The sequence below is a fragment of the Pteropus alecto genome, unplaced genomic scaffold (genome assembly GCF_000325575.1).
Source record: "Pteropus alecto unplaced genomic scaffold, ASM32557v1 scaffold63, whole genome shotgun sequence".
NCBI classification, from domain to species: domain Eukaryota; kingdom Metazoa; phylum Chordata; class Mammalia; order Chiroptera; family Pteropodidae; genus Pteropus; species Pteropus alecto.
Genome location: NW_006434897.1, coordinates 2099468 through 2105680, shown reverse-complemented (window position 1 = coordinate 2105680; position 6213 = coordinate 2099468). Strand labels below are relative to the sequence as shown.

The 6213-nt window shown below is 36.7% G+C and overlaps 1 protein-coding gene across 1 annotated transcript in view; it reads right to left on the bottom strand.

Moving 5' to 3' along the window:
• The window catches only part of CCSER1 (coiled-coil serine rich protein 1), a 1126758-nt gene extending 1126438 nt beyond the window's left edge, over positions 1-320 (bottom strand). Inside the window, exon 1 of the mRNA XM_006910733.2 lies at positions 91-320. The gene's annotated coding sequence lies outside the window, so the exon portion shown is untranslated. The remainder of the gene's footprint in view (positions 1-90) is intronic.
• Between the last annotated feature and the right edge of the window lie 5893 nt (positions 321-6213).

The window sequence follows — 6213 nt, the reverse complement described above, 5'->3', positions numbered from 1 at the left end:
GTCATCCCGCGTCCGCCAGGGGCCGGCCCCAGCGCAGCGGCAACGCGACGCGCGACCCTCCGAGCGCGGGGCCACCGGGGTCGTTACTACCTTGAAGGCTCCGCGCTGCTTGTTAAGGCTCCTCTTGGGCAATCAGGGGTTTGCGTCTTCGGGGCACGGGGGTGTCTTTCCTGGACCCCTCCTCTGCCCTCCCTCCCCTTCTCGGCTGTTGAGCTCCTTCTCTCCACTCCCAGTTGCGGAGTCGAGCTGCGTTATTTAATAATCCTCCTGCACCTCCTGCCTGCGCCAGCAGAGCTGCTGTGCCTGAGCCACCGCTTCCCAGTCGGTCATGTTGTTGCGAGAGAGAGAGACGGATTGGCAGTTGGTCGGCGACTATTTGTGGTGAGAGAGAAAAGCAAAGCAAGAGGAGGGCAGGGGAGGGACGTGGGGAGGCGCTTCCAAGTGTGTGAGTGCGGAGTGCCACTGTGTGGGGAGCCCGCAGCTACCTCCCCGGCAGACTGCGCTCCCGACTGTGCGGAGGGCGGTGGCGAGCGCGGCCTTTATAGGGATTGGGGTTGGGGGTTGGGCTGGGGCGGCGCCAGGCCAACTGCGTCCGCGGGTTACCGCGCACGCATACTCACATATTAACGTGCGCACACCCACTGCTGAGTTTTCATTTTAGGGAAGCGGTGTCCGACGGTGCTGACTTCGCTTACCCCTTAGCCCATCCTTGTGCTTAAGTCGAGTCCAAGTGCAGAGACAGGTCAAAACAGAAGACTGGCAGGCTGAAGCGTAGCGAAAAGGACCGCGAGGATGCTGAACATGCTCCAAACCACCGATGTTATCTTCTCTTCCTCCTCTCAGGAAGAAAATTGTGAGGTTCTTTCTCCCCTTTTCCTTTCACCCATCTATTCACAACCTGACAGGTCTCTTTCCTTCAGGCCAGCAAAGAAAGAAACCCGGCTTCTTTCCTCTAAGCAGGTCACACCTTCCAGGAACCATTAACAGCAATCAGTTTTTCTGTAGGATAATGGAAGCATTGAGACTGTGACCTGGACTGGACTTTGCGTTCCTACACATAAGGAAACATGGGAATTACAAACAGAACCAGCTACCATTTTGACATCATTTGACTGATGATCCCCTGGAGAACATTTGCCAGTTTAGAAATAAAGAAGACTTCTGATGCATGCTGCTGTTGCTTACCTAATTTATTTTCCCTTGATCCTCTTTCCCATTGCACTCTTTCCCATCCATCCTCTTCTTTATCTGGGCTCCTATAGATTTTGTCATCAGTAGGCAGTAAAGTAGATGAAATGCATTGAACTCTGTGTGTGTAGGAAACATTTTTTTAACCCATTCTATTGGCATATAGGACTATTTCTAGATAGATACCATGTCCCTAATGTTAAGTTTGTATACCTGACATCACCTTCCTTATACCCTAACTAGCCTCCTGCACAGATTACAGGATTTTTGTAATCTGGTGCATTACTATATTGGGAAACAGCTTCCAGAAATCAAGCAATTTATACATTTTCCCAGGTTGTGTGCATGTCTGTGTGTGTGTGCGTGTGTGTGTGCGTATGTGTGTGTGTGTGTGTGTGTGTGTGTGTGTGTTCTAAATAATCTAACTGGCTATGATCTGGCTTCTGCAATGTGAATAAATTGGGTGTAAAAGCAAGGAGTAATTTTTGAATGAGTATTAGTGGTTGGTATATATTTTTAAATGGGGACAGCCCTGTTTTAGCGTGGGAGGACAACTGTGGGAAACTATTTTCATAAATGTGACAAAAGGAAATTAACATTCAGGAGGCTATTGAGGTAGTGGCAAGGTCAACAACTCAGTAATTATATATTCTCTCCTTAGTAGCTCATGACCATGGCTATATTTTCAGGTTTTTCACATTAATTTTCCTTTCTCCTTATTCTTTTATGTCTCAGACAAAGAGTTTAGTCCATTTAAGTCCTTGAAAATTGGCTTAAGTATATAATCAAGAAAGGGCAGCAAAGCTGGAACCAGTGGACAATATATCAGTAACATAAATACAGGGCATTATAGTTTCTTTGATTAAGCATTGGGAAATGGATGTACTAACAAAGGATGTTGGGTTGTGTATGCCCACTTTTTAAAAAGCTATTATTTCTTCATTTTCAAAGATCAAGAAAGTCAGGTTTGGGAAGAGTAGGTAGTTAATCTAAGGTCACACACTGATTAAGTGACGAAGGTTGAATTCAACCTAAGTCTGCCTTACTCTGCTTAGTTCATACCACCTTCCATTCAGAATTCCTGGCTTAGTTGAAAGTTTTAATAGTTTCTTTAGAGCTTTGGGTAATCATGAAACAAGCTGATCTAAAACTCAAAATCCTTTGGCATTTTCCTTCTACTGTCTCCATTTTTCCATTGCAAGAGGGATTTATAAAATGTTCATTTCTGAGAGTTAGGCAAGGATTTTAAAAAGTCCTAACTACTTAGCCTTATAGATGAAAAAATGTTAGGAAACTTTTCCAAAGTCTTTACTAAAGAATCCCGCTATCATAGCAAAAGAAACTTGTAAAAGAGATATTCCTGATCTGAACATTTACACTTATCCAATAAATATGCGGTTTATTTAAGAGCTGTGAATAGATAATTTTATAGGTTTTGTCCCTGTATAAGGATGATGCTCAATCATATTGGGCAAGTTTTGGGTGTTTTTATTTTTCTAGTTCTCTATTAATTGTCAACAATAATGATGATATAATAATGACTCTATGTTGCATACTTCAAAATTATACATTAGACCAGCTATTTGAAGGGCATTTTTGGTAACCACAACTGATGGTAATTTTCACACTCTCAATTGCATTCATAATTTTTGAGAACCATGACAATCTGCCAATTGCTTTTATTCATTAAGGTATTAGATAAAGCCAACATGTCTCACTTAATTTTCTAACAATTTTACTTGCCAAATAAAGTTTAGAATTCATATACACTGGACCAAAAAGACATATGAATATATATAACCTAAATACACTTCAAAAATGTTGATTCATTTTAACTATTTTGTGTTTTTTTGTTGAAAACTATCTGGAGAAACCCCATTTATACATTACAAAACAACATTTTAGAAGTTAAGTAAATAAATTATTCTCTTTTGAGATTGTTTAATGTTTCAAGTAGAATTTCCCACATTGCTACACTTTCAATAATACAATTTTTGTTGTGATAGGAAAACAGAAAGTTAATGACTCTTTCCAGTTTGTTCATTTTCATCTCTTAACGCTTGCTGCTCTCTGGTTCCCAAGTGCATTTAACTGGCAAGTTCAATGAAGATTTGGCGTTACACCATTTGATGAAAGCAGAAAAATTAGGTTGCCAATTATACATATGCCCCTTCTGTGCACTGAATTCCCAATGAAGTGACAAACCAAATTAGAAATTCTTCAGTAGTGGCACCTAAAAAGTAAAATTAGTGCCCAGGGAAGGTTAGGGAGATAATTTTTTTCTTTCCAACCGTATTACTATAATGAAATTCATAAGATGTTTTAGAAAGTGAGTTAACTTTAAAACATTTGCAAACAATATTTGTAGATGAAGTATCAGAAAATAAATTTAAAAGTTGCACTTCTTTTTTTCTGTCCTATTTTATCAGTTTTTGATTTACTTCATACCCTACCATGATTACCCAATTATTATGAAGAAAGTTAGATGAAGGCCACTTCTCCCCTTTGCTTTAGCCTAACATTATAAAAGAAATTATCTATCTATCTATCTATCTATCTATCTATCTATCTATCTATCTATCTATCTACCTATGTTTATATACATATATACATGTAGTTTAAATATTATATATATGTATATATATACATACATACATATACACAATTATATATTATTAGCATTCTGGATTTCTTCCATATTACTAAAAGGTAAATCATCTTTTTATAACAACTGTTGTAACATGGAAGTGTCATTATGGGTACCTTAGAGCAGCAGGAGCCTTTATTGGAGATTGTGGCTGAAACATGCACTTGGTTCAAGATAAACGACTGATGAGAGAGTGTGGACTAGGAGATGGAAGGATTGACTGAGCTGCAGTTCAAGGTCCAGAGAGCAAAGGAAAAATTCAATATGGCATTATTAGGGTAACCTACCAGTAGACAAGACACAGTTGATAAAAATTTAGACAGAATTATTTTTCAGAAAACGTAGAAGTGACTATACTTGGTAAACTGTCTCTTTTTTTGCAGCAGAAATTATGCTGGGTTGCAGAACAGCAGGATCTATTCATGTTCTTGCTCTGTGGAGGAAACTAAAAGGCTAGGCAGGTCAACTGACCAGGCTTTCAGACACGAATCCTTGGCAGAAGCTAAGCCTAGATGAATGGGTGAAAATACTGCATCAGCTGTCTTTGATCTGGGAACTACACAGATACCAAGGATTCATCCCCTGGGGACAGATGTTGTATTAAGACTATTAAGATGAATGTATGCCACTGTCCTTGCCACTGGGGTACCATGTCCCAGGTTTACAACGTAATCTAGTTCTAAACCCATTTAATGGGCTGAGAGAATGAAAAGCAGAGGGTGTGGAGAGGCATTGTTTACCCAGCAACTGAAGTAAACCTGAATTTCCAGGAAAAACTATCTAGATTAGAGAGCTGGAAAAGTTGGGGTGATGGTGAAGGAGGTGAGAATTAAACCAACATTGATGTTCACTGGATTTATGCCTATTTTTAAGGAAAGCAAACTGTAGTAAAAATAATGTTTATCAACATAAAACCAAAGAAGTCTTTATAAGCAGCCTCACCAGTAAAGTCTTTTCCTTTTACATAATTTCATTTTTGTTTCTATTTCCAAATGTGATTCATGAGGTCCTTGGAAAATTACCTCAGGATTTCTCACCTTCACATGAGGTAATTTTTGTGCTTAAATACTTATTTTTTCTAATTGCAATGTTAAAAATATTTCCAACCCAATTAATTGGTTCATTTGTTGATGTCTATGGGTTACATCTATTAAAGTGATTTTTTTTTTTAAGTTGGGCTTTTGACTTGTTCAATGATTGTCCCCAGGCATTTATGTGTTTGTGGGCATTTCATTAAAATAAATAGAACTTGACACATATTTTTAGAGAAATTAGTTAAATCATCTCTAAGAATAGTATATTGGTAAAATTTACAACTATAACAATAAATCTATGTATAAATCATATAAATAGATCTAATTATAAGAATGCAATAAATATAACTGTAAATGTACCGTTATGCTACTTAAATATATAGTAAAAGTAGACGATGCTAATAAAATAATCTAAACCATATTAAACCAGTACTTAAACAGGTTGGAAACTGGTCTTACCATCTGTCAGTTTCTACACTGGCAGTTTCACAAATGAAATCTCTTTTTAACAAAACATCACAGCAGGAGACACAGACATGTGAATTGTAATTAAAATGTAAAAAATGCATTTCCTAGTTTTCGTCATTTGTATAAAACTTCTCTCATATTGTGAAATTCTAGACTTATTAAGTTATGTGAAATGGAAGTCATTTTTATTTTGAAAAATCTATATGTTATTTGACCAAAATTTTAACTTCAGTAATGTATGCATATGTTATTATAAATGGAAGTGTGCTTTCCATATTTCTGGTTTACTCAGTAATGAGATTCAATTATTTTTAATTATCCAAATGTAGAAGATGAAGAGGAATAATTTGGATATTATTATGCAGTCTTGATCTGCTGAGGACTAATGTTATTGCTTTATACTCACTTACCATTATATTCTATAAATAAAAACAATATTGAATTTTATTCACTTTCTGGAAAAAGTAAACCTAAATGAGATACCTAATGCTGTAATGGAAAAATTGCTTACATTTTATATCTGGATGAATAATAGTTTCTCTGTTTTCTAGCATTTACATACCTTACAAACCAAAATATATGATGTATGAAATATAACTATTGTTAATGCTATGTATTGTTATATATTAATGTCTATATGTTGAACAAGTGTTCAAGAAAACAATAATGATGTAATTCAAATTAAAGGCTTATTAATTACTGTTAAAATAACAAATTTACATTTCATTCAAATAGATCTTAATTTTAATATTATTCCCCATTTTCAATATCTTGGATATTTGCTAGAAATTTAAGCTAATATTAAAGTTAGCAAGTGTTTTTGACATCTGCCATCATGGGATTTATTACATGCATGTGCATTATACATCCAAACCA